Source organism: Diadema antillarum, unplaced genomic scaffold, assembly GCF_040938485.1.
Source record: "Diadema antillarum isolate AM-2024a unplaced genomic scaffold, OU_Dant_1.0 scf00000088, whole genome shotgun sequence".
Taxonomy (NCBI): domain Eukaryota; kingdom Metazoa; phylum Echinodermata; class Echinoidea; order Diadematoida; family Diadematidae; genus Diadema; species Diadema antillarum.
The window spans coordinates 466061-487493 of record NW_027270977.1 but is presented as its reverse complement, the minus strand read 5'-3'; the positions used below and the strand labels follow the sequence as shown (position 1 = coordinate 487493).

The window sequence follows — 21433 nt, the reverse complement described above, 5'->3', positions numbered from 1 at the left end:
TGAAACTGTTAATAATAAGTGTGATATTACTAATGAGTGAATGTTAGTGAAAATGCTTGTATTGCATGATAGAGCAAATATTACAGGTATTAGTAAGCCTACAAGTAAGTAATTCTTGTATCAAGCTACAGTAATTGTTTATAATCCAACCATCGATTTTATCTCCTCATGTCATAGATTAGCAAATAGTTGTCTCAAACATAACTCAATGTGTTTGAGTGTCTGCTGCCCTGGTGAATTCTTGTAAAATGAAACATACTTCTAATTTTTTTTTCATCTTTATTTACTTTCACTGCTGCTGCTGTTCATCAGGGATTTTTGAGCAGTGCCTTAGAGCAGGCGGGCGTCCTGGACTATGAGATCAGGGTGCTCAGTGGAAACTACCTCGCAAATCATGCCAAGCTGGTCAGGATAGATATCAAGGCATTTTCCAGACAGGTTGGTATCCTCTGGCAGACAGACTTCCAGTGATATTGGTGTTTTTCACCATGATCTGTAAGGTTGTCTTGTCTATTTGTTTAGTGAAAGAAAATACATGTGTGCTGGAAGCATAATATGTGACCTTGCACCACAAAACCAACAAAAAGTCACCAGACATGGATTTTTAGTTAAGGCCAGGTTCTGAAAGAGAAGACACTAAGCAACTCAATTCAAATGGACTCCCCTAACCTATCTAAATACTGGAAAGAAAGCACACACTCTGAAAAAGTATGTACTGAGAAAAGAGGCTCTGAAGTACAGGGTATATTCAAGCGCTTAATCTTTAACCAAGGCACGCTAGCTGTGAGATAAATGGAACAAAACACAGGATGTCAACCACCAGAGCAACAACAGTGAAGGGATTATCAGATTAAGCTGAAATTAAGCATGTTCTATCAACACATTCTGTCCATGATTAATGCCAACTTACAAAGCAGTAGCCTTATCTTTGCAAAAGTTATTAGACTTGAAAGTGAACAGTGTACAAAGGATTTCAAGAAATGAAAAGGGGCCTCTAATACATACCTGATCATTCTATACTCTCCCCAAGTAAGGGTTGTAGAAAAAATGCTGAAAACCCACTTTCCCATTCGTGTTATGATCCTAAAATACAGAATAATGTAGAAGAAAGATAGCTCTTTCAGAAAATATGACAAACTCAAGATTGACATAGTAGACCCATTTCACCTGTTTTGAGTCCCCGAGTGAAATCGAGGGGTGCGACTTTTTGTTTGTTTTGTGGTGCACGGTCACGTATAGAGAAATGCTGAGGTGAGAGTTAGTTTGCCACAGAAGTATGAGCTGTGTTCACATTACAATTTTTTTTTTTCATTAAAACACCGCTTTGGCGCTGGTTGTGGCTGAGTGTGACATAATTTTGTAATGGAATGGAAATGCGAAGAACATAGATACAATCTGCTGTGGTAATGTATCGTTTATTTGTGCAAGTCCGTACTGTTTATATAGCAATGTAAAAGTACCAGGGTGGTATAGTCTCTTTTAACCGTTGAAGACGAGTCCCAAGAATACTCGGGAAGGTGCTATGGGAAATATGTTTTATAGCAAAATCAGTCCTTCCTCAACGGGTTTAAAGGGATTGTATAGTTTTGGTTGAGACCTAATTTCAAGTTTCTAACATTTTTTGGTGAGATAATGAGAAACCTCTTATGAAATATGAAAGATCAGAGCATGTAATTCCATGAGGAATTCAACGTTTATTTGATTGGTTGTGAAATGGCTGAGATATCTAAAACAGAGTGATTCTAATAAAGTGTAGAACCCACCTTTTATTATGATCGCTTTGTTTTACTTTGTTTTTGGATGTTTCAGTCATTCCAGATCCGATTTTTATCAAATAAACTTTGAATTCCTCTTAAAATGGTATGCTCTGTAGTATTTCATAAGTGTTTTCCTGGTATCTCTCAAAACATTAAAAGCCCAATTCTCATCTCCACCAATACTGTGCCATCCCTTTAAGGAATGTGTATGAAAATCATTCATAAGACACATTTCATTTAGAAGTTACTTCAGTTGTGACGATGGTTGATTTGCAAGGTGTCTTGCCAGCTTTATAAACATTACTGTCTTGTCGTTGAATGCAAGCATGAAGGATGTTTTGTTCCTTGACCCATTATCCCCCCTTCTTCCCCCTCCATCACTTTAATCTCCACCCCTTACTCTTCACTCCTCCTCCCTCCTCCCCCTTTCCTCACCCTTGCCTCCCCCTCCCCCTCTCTCCCCACAGGTCTCTATGGACTGCAGTGGTAGCCAGGCGTGGTTCAAGCAGGATGCCTCCAAGCCCGTCAGCCTCGCCCCCCTTCGATCAGCTGCTGCGGGGGATTTCCCCCTGCAGAAAGTGGGTGTGGCAGTCAGACTACAGTCCCTCCTCACTCTTGGTCTGCGACCAATTGAGAGGTAGGCAGTGTTACTGTGGTTACAGTCACATACTGTCTCAGTAATATTTGTCCTGAATACTTGTTTCAATTGAAGGTTGCATTATACTCTATTGTTACTAGTACTTTCTAAATGCTTCCATACACTGGCACCTTTATGCATTGTTAAGCAAAAAGTTGCAAACAGTGCTATTTCATGAAAAACAAGCCAACATAAAGACACCTGTATTCAATACCTCGGTATACATTTATCTTTTTCAAGCACAGAAGAAAGTATTAAAACTTCAACTAGGAAAAGAGCGGAAACATGCTTGTTTTGCAGTGGAGTAATGACATAAAGAATTGATTGAAGTAATGAGAGATTAAAATGTGAAAAATATGAAGGGATCTCAAGAAATACAGGGGTTATAACCGTTATTGCAACTAATTGATAATCAAAAACTATAGAATAGATAATAAAGACGAATAAAGATCTGATGATAATAAATTGATAAAAGCAACTTGAGACAAGAATCGTTAGATTTGAATAAAGCACACTTGTACAGCATGTCATTCCGTAGATTCCCTGAATTCCTCTTGTTAATTAAAAATGTTCTCCACCTGCCTCCTCTCCTTCGGTTGCTAGGAAACTCCTCTTTAGAGACTACCTGAAGCTTCCCATCCACGACAACATGTGTCCCATGTCCATTCTCTGGGAGGTCGGTAGGCTCGTGTACAGCCCCATTATGGAGGATTCTGAGGAGACTGCCGAACTGCACACACCGTGCGCTGATGACAGCCGGGCGCTGTTTCACACAGTGATGGAACAGCTGGACAGGAGACCGTTTTCATTCCTGGAGTATGGCTCTGCTCAGGGTTAGTGTAGATGAATTTTTAGATGTGGGGTAGAAGACCTGTGGATCATGGTAAATAAGTTTACCTTTTCTTGCCCCTAGCAGCCTTGTTTTCTATGTCACTATCTAGGTCTGATTTTATGCCTCCGCCACGAAGTGTCGCCGGAGGCATTATGTTTTCGGGTTGTCCGTCCGTCCATCCGTCCTTCCGTCCGTAATCAATTTTGTGGACAGCGTATCTAAAAAACTTATAGAGGTATGCTAATGAAACTTGGCATGTATATGTATGAGTGGGCGAAGTTGTGCCTATCAACTTTCAACAAGTTTGAGGTCAAAGGTCATAAGGTCAAGGTCAAAGGCTCAAAATTGTACTATTTCCCCTATATCTATGCAATGCCTGGAGGTATTTTCGGGAAACTTGGTGTATACATGAACTACCAAATAAGGATTCCCCAGAGAGAGCTTTGGGTCATGAGATCAAAGGTCAAGGGTCAAAGGTCAAGTGAAAATGTTAAAATTTTACTTTTTTCTCCATATCTCACAAATATTTCAAGGTATCTTCATGGAACTTAGTATATATGCATGTACTGACTGGCAGTGATCATGTAGGGAAGTTAGGGATCATGGGTCAAAGGTCATGGGGTCAAAGGTCAAGATCAATTCATCAAAATGTCATTATTTCTCATTTATCCATGCAATGCCTGCAGGATTTTTTTCTTGAAACTTAGTGTATGCATGTATTATCCAACACAGATTCTTGTGGACGTTTCTTGCCAAAAGGTCAAAGGTCAAGTTAAAGTGCTAAACTTCATTTCTTCTTTTAACTTATAAAAGGGTCAAAAGTTGGGTACAAATCCTCAAATCCCGAAATACCTGCACTCTTAGACAGTATAGCCATTCATCCAAATAAACGTAGTTCAAGGAAAGTGAACACTCAATGCAGGAATGTGACAAACCTGTCATTTTAATATTTTGCCAGTTACGTGAAACTGTCATCACACATTGTCAAGACATTGTGCTATAGACCTATTTGGAGAACCTTGCATTATGGCGGAGGCATACCAGTCGCCATAGCGACATTTGTAGTTCCATTTGTGCTTTGTCTCTGTATCATAATTTATCTTATCTTTGTTATGCTGAATCAAGTTTGTTTCATGTTTGTTTATGTACACATGTCTGAAATACCAAATAGATAATGATACTAATAAGTTACTTTCTATCTTGAATGTGAACAGAAACCAGTAGTGAAATAAAAATGATTTAATAATGCATTCACACTTTTGACAAATGGCAATTTTCGTGACACACAGAAATCATCATATGCAATTTTAGCATTTCAGCACAAAAACAAAGAAGAAATTAATCAGATGTCTCTGAGTCCACCTGGAAAATGGTAAGTCTCTGAAGAAATTCAACTTGTTTGATTTTCTCGCAACTCGCTGGAGGCCAGGCTAGTCTCCAGGAGACGTCATGGGAGACATCGACATCTCCATGACTAGCAAGACTGAGTTACCGCCAGGAAAAATAACGGAAAGATGTTAATTCCGCCAATGCCAATGGGTCATCAGCAGCACACCAGGAATTACCAGTGTTTTGGCCATTTAAGTACTGGACACCTCCCCCTGGCTGGCCGATGCTGCATTGGGATTCCCTAGACTGCACCCCCATGGCATCTCAAAAACACTTGGCATCAATAGCCTCTCTTCATTTCAGATTACCAATCTCTCTAACCCCCCCCCCATTCCCACCACGCCCCCCCCCCCCAAGCCCAGTAATCTCCAAACCAATGATATACCTACTTTTAATAAGTATTGCCATTTTCCCCTTTGTGTTGTCTTTCTAGATGGGTTGATGATCTCCCTAGCGGCGAAGCATCCTAACAGCACCTTTGTTGGTGTAACCGGGTCAGAGAGAGAAGTGGAGAGGCAGCACAAAGTCCTGGCCGAGAAGGGCATCAATAACACCATCATCGCCAGCATCCCGGCTGATCTGGCCTTCGCGCGGAACCTTGCTTCCAGTCCAGACTTTCTTCGCTACCAGTACATGGGTATGTGATGGTCACTTGTGTGCTGTACGCAAATACAGAGCTGACAGCTTGTATATATTTTCATAATGATGTTATGAATTGAACAAATATATACTGTTTATATTTTTTTCTTCAGCAATGATATCATGAATTGAAGAAACACATGACATTGTGTATGCTGTATATGTTTTTCTTCAGTGAATATTAGAAGATACTTTTTTTTTCTTCAAATGAAAGGTATGTGTATTGAAGTGAAATTGAATTTATCCTGCTATCATAGTTAATGCAGTTTTCCAATTGTTTACTCAAATAGGATTATTCCCTAATTTTTTGATCGTGCATCAGAATGTTGATGTTTTTGTTTTTGATGTACTAAGGTTGGCAGCCCACCATAGATTGATTTCCCCCAGTTATATGTCCTGTTAGTGGGCCGAATGCATAAAACAAGCAATTGCTTCAAGCAAAAGCACAAGCTCGTCTAGTAAAAGGTGTAGCTCAAGCAATTGCTTAAATACATATGCATAATCTTTTGCTTGTGCACATACCTTTTGCTTGCATTCAGCAAGCAATTGCTTTACAAAATAGGGTTTGAACAATAGCGTCACGCCTGTGCGAACACAAGAACAAAGGCGAGTGTGGCAGCATGCATTTGAAAGGGCATGTGTGTGCGGAAACATTTCCTGACATAGCAGAAGAGCTATGAAATGACACTCATAAATGCACACACAGACGCACACACACACAACTATACACACACTCGTATTACTGGCTGATTCCCACCACTGCTTACAATAGCCCGCATCTGCCAAATCGCATGTGGAGAGACGTCTCCTTGCTCTCCACGGAAGTGAGACATCCTACCTGTTTTTCATCAAATTTTGCGTGCTAACCACTGGACATTCCCGTTGTTGAAATGAAAAATTTCTTACTCTACTTAAGAGTAATTTCTTGTAGATTTATACCACTCCTTCACAATTGTTGTCTTTCTTCCATGAATATGAAAATGATACTTAAAAGGGAACGTCCCAGATAAGCAAAAGCTCAGCTCATTTTACAGATGCCTTGTCTCTAAGCAATTGCTTGCGGACAGCAAGCAATTGCTTGTACTTGCTAGCAAGAGCTTCTGCTCGCAAGCAATTGCTTGTTTTTATGCATACGGATTCGAGTAAAAGGCTAGCACAAGCAATTGCTAGCGTTTATGCATCCGGCCCAGTGTCTTTGGTATGACATTAATTGAACATCTACAAGTAGGTCAGTGAAGTCTTCGAAGCCCCACAAACAATCAATAATGTCAGTAATATGTGGGATATATATAAAAAGAAAATGCTCTTAATTCCAGATGATGACACAAAGTATCATTATTTCAACACTATTTTCCATGGCTATTTTCCAAATCACCTTTAGATGAACAATGTCTTTTATAGTCTATGTTGGCATTGGTTGTTTAATATTTAGTTCATGAATTGTCAGTGTTGACCATATGAAATATATTTCTGCCCAGTGGAACAATTTGTCTTTTCATCATTCTCTTGTCTTTCATGTGCAGGCCTGGGTAATTTCTTGTCTTTCATCACGAGTAACAAAAGAGATATCATTCAGACAACTCTCGGCAATATCATCTCAACCGGAGTGACTACTTTCCTTCAACTTCCATCCTCACAGGTACAAATGTACATGTGCTCTTCCCACACCCTAGGTTTATAGTCAAATGTATATATCTAATACGTTACCAGATATGTGATTATCTGTCTTGGGCACCATTTTTGTTTTCACCGTGCCCTTATATTTCTATGTGCCTTTGATCAACACTAATTCTTAAAGAAGTGCTTAAAAAAAGAAGAAAATAAAAGGAATGCTTTCAGGGAAAGACATGTTTTGAAAGTGCAGCTGTTAAAAGAAACCTTTACTGACATTTTCTACTTGTCTGATAATTCTAATCTACATTTTTTGATGCCTTCAACTGGAAAGAGAGGATTCTAAAACCCAGGATAAGCCTGTAATGATTTTTTGAAAAAAATGAAAACGAGCAAGCCAAGGAACGATCCACACAATTTGGCATATGTCACAGGTGCCAAACTCCGACTTTAGCAAAACGAACTAGAAAGGTTCTACACATGTCAATTTACTGATGAAATCTCACACGAAGTACTTCAAAAACTGTTATTTAGTAAAATTGCAATATGGAGCTGAAATAAACATGTTAAACAATATTTATTAATTTTTAAAAGGAATCTCTTCAAAGCTTTTTATTTAGATCAAATTTGTGGGGAATATTCCAGATATGCAAAATGAAATTGGCATCATTGTCCGAACGTGCTGCCCATAGAAAACTGTGTGTAAGTAACGTTGCACTATTAAATGCCGCGCGATAATGGTTCGACATCACAGTTCAAACTATCTAACGAAGATGAGGACTGAGTGATTCTTGAAATCTAAATCCAAAAAATAGTCAACGGCAATCACGGTTTACGCCTGGTTAGAAGAAAACGGCACTCAGTACATGTAGACTCTAGACTAGAAGTAGGACTAGGACTAGTGAGCAGTCAAGGACCGAGAAGATTCTACTCGCCGCTTTGTCGACAGCTGTACGTGCACAGCGCTAATAATAGGCACAGCGTAAATGTTTAGTATGCAATACATACCCCTGCTGCCAGAACTTGAAGAAAGTCCAGACGAAAGTCCAGACTCCAAGGTCTAGCGTTGCCACTAGAGGCCCTTGTGCTGCAGGCCCTGTTGTTTCTGTGCTGAATTTTGCAGGTAAGGTATCTGCTTCATGGATTTTCAATGGTTTTGTGGTCGAGATAAATCTCATGGTGGTCGTATTAACACCAAGGACTAACTTAGATCTAGTTTTAGTAGGACCCATACCTCGGAAGAGTGGCCCGACCACGTAGATACAAACAGTGCCACCGCTTCGCGATCCAAGCGCTGGTGTAGGCATAGTGCTAGAGTACTTCCGTATCCATGTAGATATCTCAAAATTCACCCAACCAAATTGCACCAAAATCACAAGAAGTATTTTATGACTCATGTCCACTTGCTTACGCTAATTGGAACCAAATCGCAAGTTGAGAAGCGTAAGTGAAGTTGTCGACTTTCCTGTCGTCGCTAAAAACAATCTGCTCTGTACGACTAAACAAGAGTGATCGCGGCGTAGTAGCCCTACTTGCCTGCGCACGCACAGACTGAAGTTAGCCATCTAATATCATGAGACAAATCTTTCAAGTAATCGGGAGCAAAAAATCAATTTATAAATTATTTGAGCTAAGTTGAATGAAAAATGAAGTTTGTCAATCACACAAATCGTTAAAATCATGACATTTTTAAATTAAGTTCCCGCGTAAATTTCCCGTTCGCACAGCACTAGTCGGCTAACTTCAGTTCTAGATTGTGCATATCGCGTTTACCAAGATCCCTCGCGAAGAGTGAGTTTTTTTTTAGTGACAACTTGAAATTCGGCGTCAATATTGATACTTCTCGATTACCGATTTCGTTCAAATATAATACGGTATTTTGAAATATGCTTAGAAGTATATCCTCTAATTTTGGTGCGATTTGGTTCAGCGAAATTTGAGACAGCTGCATGGATAGGACAGTACACAAGTGCCGCCTGCTAGCTAAATTGGGCCTAAGCGTCGTCTGCTACTCGGCACGATTTAACGCACGTGTATGCGAGGGCTTGTAATCAGTGAAACATTTGGCACCTGTGACATCACGACATCCGGGCTCGTCAGCTCATTAGCATAATTCTCGCCACAAAATTTCCATTTTCAACATGAAATTCCGGACTAAATCGTTATGAAATTTTGATTCTGTTTGCACCGCTAGGTCTTTTAGAATTAAAAGAACAATATATAAAAAAATAAAAAACCGGTAATATGCCCTTTCAAGAATCAGTTCAATGGCTTGAGATGTATGAGATCAAAATTCTGATAATATCCGATTCTGCCCCACCCCCCCCCCCCCTGTCCGGTCCTCAAGGGGTAATAACAATACACAAGAAGCATCATGACGAGGTCTTCTCGCATTGCAGAATTATTGCGCGAAACGTTGATGGGGCGGATTCCGCCCCCGACCCTTTTAGGGTTAAACAGATGATAACCTTTGCTGTTGGGAATGATACAGAGAATATTCTTACTTCGGGTTTTGAAATGCACTTTGTGGATGTTAGAGTTCCATGTGACTTCTTCTCAAGACTCAAACCATATTTCCAGCCCTTCAGATAGATCATTCTGTTTGCTGAACCCTCCCCCCCTCCCCCCGGTGGTTACAACTAATGTAATGTGTGTCTTGCTCTCTCCTAGATGCTGTCCTTGGCAATCACAACATTCTATCCCGATGCTGTCCGAGGCAGGCTCACAGAAGGGAAGGTAGGGAGAAGGCTTTCGTCTTCACCATCACTCACATGCTACCAAAGTTTGTTTCCATGACAACAAGGCCAATTGACTCTTCTGCATGAAAAATTAAAAAACATTTACCCTTTCTTTTTTGTGCCCTGCCATCTAGCTTTAGCTTGCAAAGTTTTCTCCTCTTATTCATTTCCCCCTCTAAACATGACCTTACTTGAGGTATTGGTGAGACAGCCTACAGCTGTATGTAGGGATTATCAATACCCTAGTCCAATATGTAACGGCCATGGTGACACAATAGAGATTTAAAGGTAGAATCAGGTACCGGTATGTTCTATTTATTTTGTTGACATTTAGTTTTGAGACCTCTAGTCTGCTATTAAATTGATGAAAAAAAAAGCATTCACCAGCATAGTGAATAAAGCACAGTATAGGGGTTAAATCCAAAGTAGTACTGGGTGAATAGACACAGAATTCATGAGGCAAATCTCTCATTTGAAGAAGCTACACCCATGTAGACAATGCCAGCGTATATCTTGGCAATCAAGGACTTAAAAGCCAAAGATATAAAACACCTGTTTCTTGACCCTGGCCTAATCAAAGCATCAGTCACCGCCATAGGGGGGGACCCGCGAAAGGAGGAGATTGTTTTGGTTTTGGCATGGGCTATGTAGCTCCATGGTGCGTGTGTGTGTCGACAAACTTCTGCAATGCTCTCCTTCTTATTCCTGTATTTTCGTTATTTATGGGTCAAAATTTTTCGTTCGAAATTCAAAACGGTTGACTATAGAATTTCTCAATAGAATATAAAATCTAAAACTTTAGAAAGAATAGAGAAAATTGAGTGCACTTTGAATGGCCTGCCACAGGCAGATATCCTTATCATGTTCTTACGTAATATGACAGCTGTTGCAGTCATTAAACCCTGGCTTGGCCTCCAGGTTTGCCACGCCTGAGTAGAAAGTTATTTTGCAGTGGACAGTACATCTACTGCCACCTCTCAAACGAGGAATCATTAGGGGGGTATAGCACCCCATCAGCTTCGTTTGGCGATGGGGTCTCGCCTCAAACGGGGGTTTGACGGCATGTTGTTACTGTTTAAGCATGTTTGCAACAGAAATTGTGAATGTAAGGTGTGTAAGCTATGAAATTTAATCATGCCGGAGGACACTGCCCTTAAATGTCATACTTACTATCGTATAGATTGAGAGAATTTGAGATAATCCATAAATGCATAATGCATAATGTGAATAGGGTCAGCTGTTTTTGTTATGTTTACCTTGTGACTATCAACATTGTTTGACTACATTTCCAACTTGCACCTGTGATAAGTTGACCCTTTTCTGACTCTCTTTTATTCAGGATTTGTTCTTGGCTGACAAGCATCCTTTACCGCCCTTCAAAAATGCTGAGCTGAGACTCGTCAAAGAGGTGTGGTACATGTACAGTATGTCAAAAAAAAAAAGATACAATCAGATTTTTGCATTGATAACTTCAAATATGATTAAACTGTCTCAATGCTATTTCAGGGTCTAAAAATAAAACATCTTACTGTATGCAGAAAACCCCATTCAATTTGGTTAAGTGGTCACAGAGAAATGGGAATTGTTGTAAAGCACGTAGTGGGTCTGATTCTTCCAAGTTTTTATAGCACTTGGATGCTCTTGGAACTGCGTAATGTGTGAACACAATGGACAGAACTTGGTGGGAAGAGATTCCTGACATGCTTTACAAAGATCCTCATTTCTCTTTTGACTACTGAAGCAAGTCAGATGGGGTTTTGTGTAAGATGCGGGTAATTAGTTATACTTTCATACCCTGAAATTGTATTTGGATTGATTCACTACTTTTAAAGTTATAAATCATTGCAGAGGGACATACGGTATTTGACATAATTAGAAACATTTTTGCCTTTGAAAACTGAACAGAATGAATTTTTGAAAGCTAAAGCAAAAAGATAAATCAGTAGAACAACAATTTCAAAAATTAAAAAGAATTAGATAGCATCTGATATACAATGTAGCAAAAGCTTGGAAATAACGTACCTGTTAGTGGTTCTTGCATAACAGGAACATTCCTACATTTTAAAGACGAAAAAATGCTAGTTTTGATAGTATTTCTTCCCATATCTTTTTAACATCTGCAAATAGTGACTTTTTAAGTGAATTTGGTTAAATTTGTTTCTCTAAGTCGGGCTTTCAGGTTAGCAGATATGAAAAGATTGTATGATTATTAATGCAGTCATATGTATCATCTTTGTTTTTATAGTAAACTTGAACTGAAAGCCCCAAAACTGAATATTTGCTGATGATAATTCTTACTTAATTCAAAATGGTCTCTAAACATTTTTTATTTATTTAATTCATAGTCAAATATTATTGAGATAAGCAAAATGAACTAAGTAAGTAAGTGAGGGGACTGCACTACCCAAGTTCACTTTAAAGCAGCCCCTAAATTTTCATTTCCATCAAGTCCTTAATGAAACAAGATGTATTCCTACTGATAATGTGATACTATATATGTGACAAGAACATACCATCATTTTGATGTTTGTATTACCCATGTATATTGTTTGGAAATTGAAATAAAACATGAAGGAATGAATGAACAAACAAAGAATTCTCAGGAATAAATACTTTTAGTACAGAAAGGGCATTTATATTCTATTAATAATGTAACAGAAATATTTACCAAGCTCTTGTTTTTGTTTTTGTTTTTTGTTTTTTTGTCTCATTCTGCATGCACAGAACATCAAACTGACAGCAGGCCAGGTGAATGTGTCAGCAAGAGTAGTCCACCCCAAGGCCAATGCCGACGGGTCAAACTTTGGCTGGAGTCTAGTCAGGGTGGACGTCAGGCATCTTAACCTCATGGTGAGATGATTGATAGAAGTAGTCAAGATTGCGATTTATTTTTTTTTTAATAAACCATCAAATCCCAGGAAACCCACTTTGTTGAGTCTTACTGATATATGATTATGTTTTCAGGAATGGGATTTTTTTTTTCTTTACTCATTTCTCTGATATACTGTAGATCTTGATGTTGAATTTGCAGAATAGTACAGTGGTGAAATATATGGCACATACTGTATTAGTATATCTTTTTCCTGCTACGTAGTTTGTTCTGTAGACTGTTGCACATTCTGAGCAATGTTGCACTGAGCAATGTTGTGAGTAATCATACCGTCCCCTCTAGTGAGAGGTAAAACACTCTGTCCCTCTGATAGGCCATAAAATGGAGGTCTTGTGTGTGAGAGAGTCACAACTCATGCACGTAACAGATCCCACTTTATTTATTCATCACAAAGATCAGGGTGTTTATCCCTGTGAAGTGGTCCCACCTTATACATTCAACTGGACCCCATGGAAGACCAGCTATTGCAGCTGAATGTGGGCTATCCAGCCATCTTCTCAGATGGAATTGAAACAAACAAAAACTTTCACATTGTTCCCAGAGATTTTCATGACCTCCTGTCCATGTATAGTATGTTGATGATAGGTGTGTTTAAAGGGATCATATAGTTTTGGTTGAGACATAATTTCAGGTTTCTAACATTTTTGGTGAGATAATGAGAAACCCCTTATGAAATATGAAAGAGCATGTAATTCTATGAGGAATTCAATGTTTATTTGATGAAAATTGGTTTTGAAATGGCTGAGATATCCAAAAAAAGAACGATACTATATCATATCAACTGTACTATATCATTAGTATCTCACAAAAAGTTAAAAGCCCAATTCTCAACTTCACCAATACTGTACCATCCCTTTAATCTACTACGTTGTAAATCCTTTGCTCTCCTCTTGTGATGTTCACAGGAGTACACATCATGGAATCACAGCAGTTAGCATTATTAAACTTGGATCTCTGTTTCCTTTTTATTAAGGTCGATCACCACTTCATGTACGTGTTGGACGGGCACTCTCGTAAGTACCAGCTCCACTGTCACTCCAACGCCACCGACTTCGAGGTTTTCCTCGTCAGAGCTAAAGATGGTTTCAAGATTCCATACGAAGAGGTCAAAGGTTAGTATGATAATGATAATGCTGAGAGTTTGGTCTGGTATGTTCCACTAGGTACTCAAATTCAGAATCTGTAATGTATTAAAAGCGTGGCACTTTAAGAGGGACCTGCCTATGCTATTACCATGGCATTGCCGGACACCCATTTATTACACACCTGAGTCAAGACGAACGTTTTGAACAAGATATCTTGTCTATTTATTAGTCTGCTGAATAGGATTAAAGGACAAGTTCACCTTCATAAACATAAGGATTGAGAGAATGCAACAATGTTAGTAGAACACATCAGTGAAAGTTTGAGGAATATTGGACAATCGATGCAAAAGTTATGAATTTTAAAAATTTTTGTGTTGGAACCGCTGGAATAGGAGACTACTACAGCTTGTGAGTCATATGCGTACAACAGTATAAAGAAAATATAAAGAAAATTCAACATATTTTCACTTTTTTCACATAATAAAAGAGCACTTGACTTGGCTCTTTCTAAAGGCAGGGGGAATGATATTACCCATAACATTTGTCGGTAACGAGTTGGGGGAATATGAACTTTTTTCATAAGATGAAATTTTGTGAAATTCTCTTAATATTTTCGTTATATAGTTGTACGCATGTGACATCTAAGTTATTCACACACTGCAGTAGTCTTCTCATCCAGCGGTTACTGCACAAAAACTTCAAAAATTAATAACAGAAAGGATTGTCCAATTTTCCTCAAACTTCCAATGATGTGTTCTACTAATATTGCTACATTCTCTCAATCCTTATGTTTATGAAGGTGAACTTGTCCTTTAAGGTAGATGCAACATTTTCCCGAAGTTCAGAGCCTCATTCACTATAAACATAGTACTGCATACAATGTATCTTCTGCTGTATGCACTATTTATGACACAAAACAAATATGACATTAAAATCACCTTGACTGTCAAACTTGAAACTAACGTCATACTTGTATCTATCTTAAATTTTACGAATCTTTGGGACATACAAGTGGCAGGGAGGGATGAAAACTGCTTGCAACTATAAGGACTGATACGTAGTAGTTACTCGTAGTCAATTGATACACAATTCTTCTAATTTTAATGGGAGAAAACTTTAGAAAAGGATATGGGTTTGTATGAAATATATCCCCTGGGGGAGAGATTTTTCATCTTTGGGGTAGGTACATTTCAACTTTTTACCTTTCTTCATCTTATGTAAGGATGAAAATGACACTATTGTGCAAGGACGTTATGCATTTTTGTAGGCAGGTGCCCATTCAAATTGCTTGTCCAAGAGTGAGTGTAAGTAAGGTTGCCCTGGGCTATTGACCAAGTGGGTAATATTTGCATCTCCCTGCGTGGAATGGTGAATGGTGTCCGAGCAGCCGTCTTCCATTAAGAGATTAAATTGATGCCATCCCTGACCCCACCCTTTCTCCCCCATCCCTCCAAGCATCTTACTCATAGCCATCCTGAGGATAGTTCTCCCCTGTTTGAGTATAAAAGCTTGAAAAAGAGTTGAATGGTGTTTGAGCAGCCATCCTCCAGTAGAGAGTAGATTGATGCGATCCCTGACCCCACCCTCTCTCTTTCCTCCATTCCTGCAGGCATCTCACTCATAGCACTCCTGAGGATGGGTCTCCTGCCAGCCATCAAGGAGGCCTTTTACTCCCAGTTCCTCCAACTTCCGCTCTATGGGGACATGGCACCCTGGAACATCGGTGAGTCTTTTTTTTTTTTTAAGGGGTTGGGGCAAAGTTAGAAACGGGCCCTCTCAGCGAAATATAGCAACACTTCAAATCACAATGCTTTCATTTTGTATTCACCTATACTAGCAACAAGAAAAATTATTATGTTGTAGAATGATGTATGCCACTTTTTAGCCGATGTAATGCACACTTGCCTCCATTATCAGCTGCATGGCAAGTACTGTGGATGCGATGGGTATCCCAGGTAGCTCGACCTGTGCAGGAGAGATCCTAGCAGTGATTGAAATTGTGCAACAAATGTCTCATATTTTCTGCAGTGAGCATTCTCATAATTGAGCATTCTCATTGCCAAATGTCAGAGTAAACTTTGCACATTCAGAATATCACTTCCGGTGCTGTCAATTACTGGTAGTAGGCCCTATTTTGTACAGTTTGCTGCATAACATTCTCCCAAATATCATGATTTTTTTTATTGTTGTGATTGTTTTGTTGTCTGAATGAAAGTTGATATTCAAAACATCGCCTCAACCTATGCTTGCTCAAAGCTGATTGTTTATGCACAGTATAGTTTTGCAAAATAAGATACTGTACCAATACAAGGGATTAGGGCTATACTGCTTCATCGGATACCGGTTAATTATGAAGCAATCTAGTTAATTTGGTATGGAATTAATGAACCCTTCTCATGAATACATTTAGGTACTTTTCCCGAGCCACTCTAGTTAATTGGGTAAAATCCACTCCCACTGAACATAGCAATTGAATAGAGGGTATGGTGCACTATAACCTAGCTGTTGAGGACATGCTGATTTTGCTACAACACGCATTGCTCAAAGACGCCTGCTTAGAGTTAGCCTTTGACAGATTAAGATTTCATGGTCAAATATCCACAGTGGTAGACAAAGAGTGTGACACTTGTACTGAATGATCACTCATGATTGAAGCGTTGTCTCTCGATGCAGTGTTCTCGGGAGGAAGTCTGGAGTACATAGACTACGACAGCAAGCAGCTGACCTTTGACAAAGTGGCACCTGCTGCATACCAGGTAATGTAGTAGAGAGAACGTTCTTCATACACACACACACACACACACACACACACACACACACACACACACACACACTCTATCAATACCTTGTACAGTATACATGTATGGTAATCCTTTATTCCATTTTTTTGCTCAGTGACAAAAATCATTTAGGCCTTATAATTACACATGTACGTATATGCCATATATTTAGCGAGTCTAATTTTTCATGGATTTTTTTCATGAATCAGCTCAGGACTTCCAGACAGTTTCGCAAGTGTTTATAATATACAAATTAATTGCAATTGTGGAGTGCAGTCCATGAACAGAGAAATATATGCAGAATGAGAGTTAACATTATTGCATGTTTTTAAATTCACGAATAGCACCCAAATTGTGGAATTTGCAAAAATTAAAAGCTAGGCGAAATATTGGGCATATACAGTATTCAAAAGGTAATGAATATGAAAAAGTTGTGGTAATGACAACAATCCTACTTCTTAATTTGCTATTAATTGCTACAAAAAGTTGTCATTTTAGCAGGAATTGTTATCAGAAGGTCTTTTATGAAATAAGACCAAGGATTCACAGCAGATGGCCAATATTGTTGTGACTTCAAATACATTTTTGAGAGGGCAACCACTGCTCATGGCAGTGTTTAAAGTGCACTGAATTGCATCTAGAGAGGAATTTTGATGAAGTCTTGGGATTCTTTGATTCAACATGACTGACATGTGTAATGCAGTTTTTAGATACGTCCTGATACCAAAGGAACAGAGATTACATTAATTCATGCAAGTGGTAAAAAAGTTATTTTATTTTATCCAGAAGTGATGTTATGAGAAGATTTTTGTCCTGTTTTTCAATTGTCAGATCATGGCAATGCTGATGAACTACAGGCGGACAGTGAATGACTTTGGGCACTGCCAGTTTGATGGAAGGTACAGTGTGATGATGATATATGACCCGCCACAAAAACTGGATCCGAAAGTCGCAGATGGCTGAGCCGAGAAAATCGAGTTTGAAGTCAGATCATCAAAATTGGTCAAAATCATCAAATTTCTGTTTTGGCATAGTTTTGTAGCATCATGTTTCATCTATCATCTTGTGAAATTTCAAAGCTAAATTATCAAAGAAAGGCAAGAAATTAGTATTTTTCTGGGCCATGATATTCCGACTTTCAGCAGAACAGAAACGTGTATGTCCAAAGATTGGAATTTAGCGCTGCAGATAGACTTCACCCATAGTAACGAGAGACTAATCATTGTTAGTGTGTGGCATCATGGTTACTAATTCGTCCATCTTTATAAACACTCTTGATTCACCCCCAAAAATATCTCCATACATGTATATGACAAAAGGGGTAGATGTTGGACATATCAAATGTTTTCAGTCAGCTAAGAATATCATGGGACATCGATCATTCGTATTAGCACCACGTTAACATTAGGATCTACACCATTCAAAGGAGAGAAGACATGTCTTTGTTCTGCTTTTGTGATTCCACTAACTGGCATTTGAGGTAGAAGGAATGTAAGTTGGTGATCTTGAAACTTCTCTCTCATTGCAGGAACCCTTACAACATCGAACTCATCTCCCACTGTGTCGGGAGTGACTTTAACGGTCCGTGCACTGACGAACGCTACCCGGTGGCGTGCGCTGACCGCACATGTCGGTCAACCTTCATCGACTGTCTCCGCGCCCTCGGTGACCTGGAGCAGAAACACAGCGGAGTCAAAGCAAGTGGTATGTATGCAGCTGCTCATCGACTCTGATGGATGTCTGGGAAAGTTGTCTTTTTTTCTCTCTCTCTCTTTCTATCACCTCTCATTTGGGTAGGGCAGCTTTATTTATTTCCAGCTGTCACTGAGTTTTCTTTAAATCTTTATGTGCCACGTTCGAATGCCTGACTCAGTTGACAGTGTGCCAAGTTCGCATATTCTATTAACGCACAAACCCGCCCAAACCAATCTATAAATTGCCAAATGCTACAGTAAAATGAAAGCATTTCTCACGATTCTGTTGCTGTCACATGTAGGTTGCATTCGATGTGGTGATTGACTATCAAGTGGTGTTCCCTACTGGATTTACAAGTAAATTCTAAGTTTCTGTCACTGTTTTGTGTGACAATTCATGTCTCTACAATTATGTAGCTTCTGGCCATCAAAAAGAAAACAGTCATAGATTTGTCATACAATTTCCATCAAAGCTAAGCTTGGCATTTTCTCTACAACTTTGCTCGATCTTTACATGCCCATCAGGGTTCAACTGTAACAGAAATCTATTAAAGTTACATAGATTTGTAAAACAGAATGTTTCCCCAAAGCATGACTATGTTGGTGTCTAAGAATAATGTGGCACACAGGGGTTAACACCATGACACATAAAGAGTTAAAGAAGCCTATTAATCCTTTAATACGGTGCTTTGTTCAGTGACTGGCACAGCACGTCTGGAATGCTTTCTTTGCTGGTTGGCACAGATGCCTGGAAATTAACTAACGATGAATATTGATTACCTCATTCCCTAATCCCTGTTGGGACACCATGGCCTTCTTGTTGGACTAAGAGGAAATTGCTATGCCTGAGTGGGCTTGATAACTTACAATAAAGGCCAAGTTTGGAGGATTAGCTGACTGTGAATGAAAGAGTGTAGCAAGCAAAAACCTTCATGCTTGGACACACAAAGAGTTTAAGTCTGTATGTGCTATGGTTCAAACCCCCGGCGTGCCACATTATTCTGAGACATCAGTGTAGTCATGCTATGGGAAACATTCTGTTTGTCAAATCTATGAAAGTTTTACAGATTCGTGTAATACCCTTTACTACATGTTATGAGTAACGTTGTAGAGAAAACGTCAAGCTTTGCTTTGATGTAAAATTGTATGACAAATCCATGATTATTTTTCTGTCAAATGACCAGGAGCCACACATTTTTGTAGAGACATGACTTTTCCACACAAAACACTGACAGAACTTAGAATTTACTTGCATATCCTGTCGGGAACAGAACTTGATATATATGCAGTCACCACATAGAATGCAAGTTACATGTGACAGCAATACAATTGTGAGAAACACCTTTATTGCACTGTGGCATTTGGCGATTTAATCAATTGGTTTGATCGGGTTTGTGCATTTGAGCAAAATTTATGAACTTGGCATGCTGCATGCGAGCGTGACACATAAAGAGAACGTGGCACATATAAAACACCAAGAGTACTGTTTGACAAAGGATGCAAGATTTGATGTGGCGTCTGTGAGAGAGTTGCATTGTTACAAAGTGTTAGATGATTAAAGTCTTCCTTGTCTGAATACTAGTGTGAGAAGTTTTCACTACATTCTCCTCATTCTCATTGTATCTCCCCCCTCCCTCTCCTCCTCTCTGCCGTTTTGAAGAAGATCCGACTGGTTTGGTGCAGGATGCCACCCGGGGGCAAGGGGAAGATGGCGCGCCGGTCAAGAAGGAGGAAGGGGAGCTGGAGGGGATGGACCTGTCCTTCCAGGGGGAAAGTCGGGGGGATAGGATGACCTTCCTATACCAGTGAGGAGGCCTAGGGATGGGCGTGGCAGAGTACAAAGTGAGTGAGATTATCAGCATGATGGGCACCACTCCTTCTGTGACGCCACAGTACTGCTTCCGGATGACAACTGCGAGTGGAAGAGTTCCACTCGCCCGATGAATAAGATCTGACGCAATTCATTCTCTGAAAAACACTCGAGATCGAAGATGTCGGATGCTATGTATTGCAAGGATTTTGCGAAAAGAAAGTGACCTTTTTATACCACAGCATGACCACTAGTGTTGAACACGTCATAAAATGACTTTATGATGGTCTCAGAGTGATATATTTCGTGTCAGGAGTGTCAAAATTTGTTGATAGGTTATACTCTTTGGAAGTATATTAGAGAGTTCTGCGGCTCGTATTTTACCTCTTCTTGAGGCTAATGCCTTTTAAAGATTTCTTCACACCAGTGACTGGTGCAATTGTTCTATTTCTCTTTCTTTGTGTCTACCCAGGTTGATTCTATGTGTGTGTCTCTTTACAAGTAGAAAATTCAGCTATCAGACATATGTGACCCTGCACCTCAAAACAAACAAAAAGTCGCCAGACATGAATTTTTAGTTAAGACCATATTCTGAAAGAGCAGACTTTAAGCTTTAAAATGATGTATAACTCAAGTCAAATGGACTCTCCTAACCTATCTAAATATTGGAAAGAAAGCACAAACTCAGGAAAAGTGTGTACTGACAAAAGAGGCTCTGAAGTACAGTGTCTCTTCAAGCGCTTAATCTTTATCAAACCTTGCTTGCTGTGCGATGAATGGAACAAAAAACAGGAAGTAAACCACCAGAGTGACAACAATGAAGGGATTATTGGATTAAATTCAAATTAAGCATGCCTCATTAACACATTCTGTCCATAATCAATGCCAACTTTCAAAGCAGTAGCTATATCCTTTCAAAAGTAATTAGAGTTGAAAGTGAAGAGTGTGTACAAGGTTTTTCAGAAATAAGAAAGGGACAATAAAAACACACCTAATCACACTATTCTACTAAAAAAACGTTCGACATAAACTGCTAAAAAAACACACTTTCCCGCCCGTTTTATGATACCAAATTTTAGCATAATGTTAAAGAAGACCTGCTCTTTCAGAAAATATGAAAAGGTCAATATCGGCTTGGTTGACCCATTTCACTTATTTTCAGTCCTCACGCAAGATCAGTGTGTGCGACTTTATGTTCGTTTTGAGGTGCACGGTCACATATACAAGTGACCTGGTGCTTTCTAGTTTGTGTGTAAGTTGGGTTTGTAAGCATAAAGAAAAACAGTTACACCATCTATATGTTTCTTACTTTCTGTGAACTTTAATAAAGGGTAGAAGACAATTTAAAGGACAAGTTCACCTTCATATTCATGTGGTTTGAGTGAAAACAACAATATTAGTAGAACACATCAGTGAAAGTTTGGTGAAAATCCGACAATCCGTTCAAAAGTTATGAACTTTTAAAGTATCTGTGCAATCACTGCTGGAGGAGAAGACTACTATAGTGTATGATGTCACATGCGTACAACAATGTAAGGAAAATAAAAAGAGAATTTCACAAAACTTAACTT

The 21433-nt window shown here is 39.2% G+C and overlaps 1 pseudogene; it reads left to right on the top strand.

The window, feature by feature from the left end:
* Positions 1-19861, top strand: part of LOC139718081 (uncharacterized) — a 105606-nt pseudogene extending 85745 nt beyond the window's left edge.
* Positions 19862-21433: the final 1572 nt, after the last annotated feature.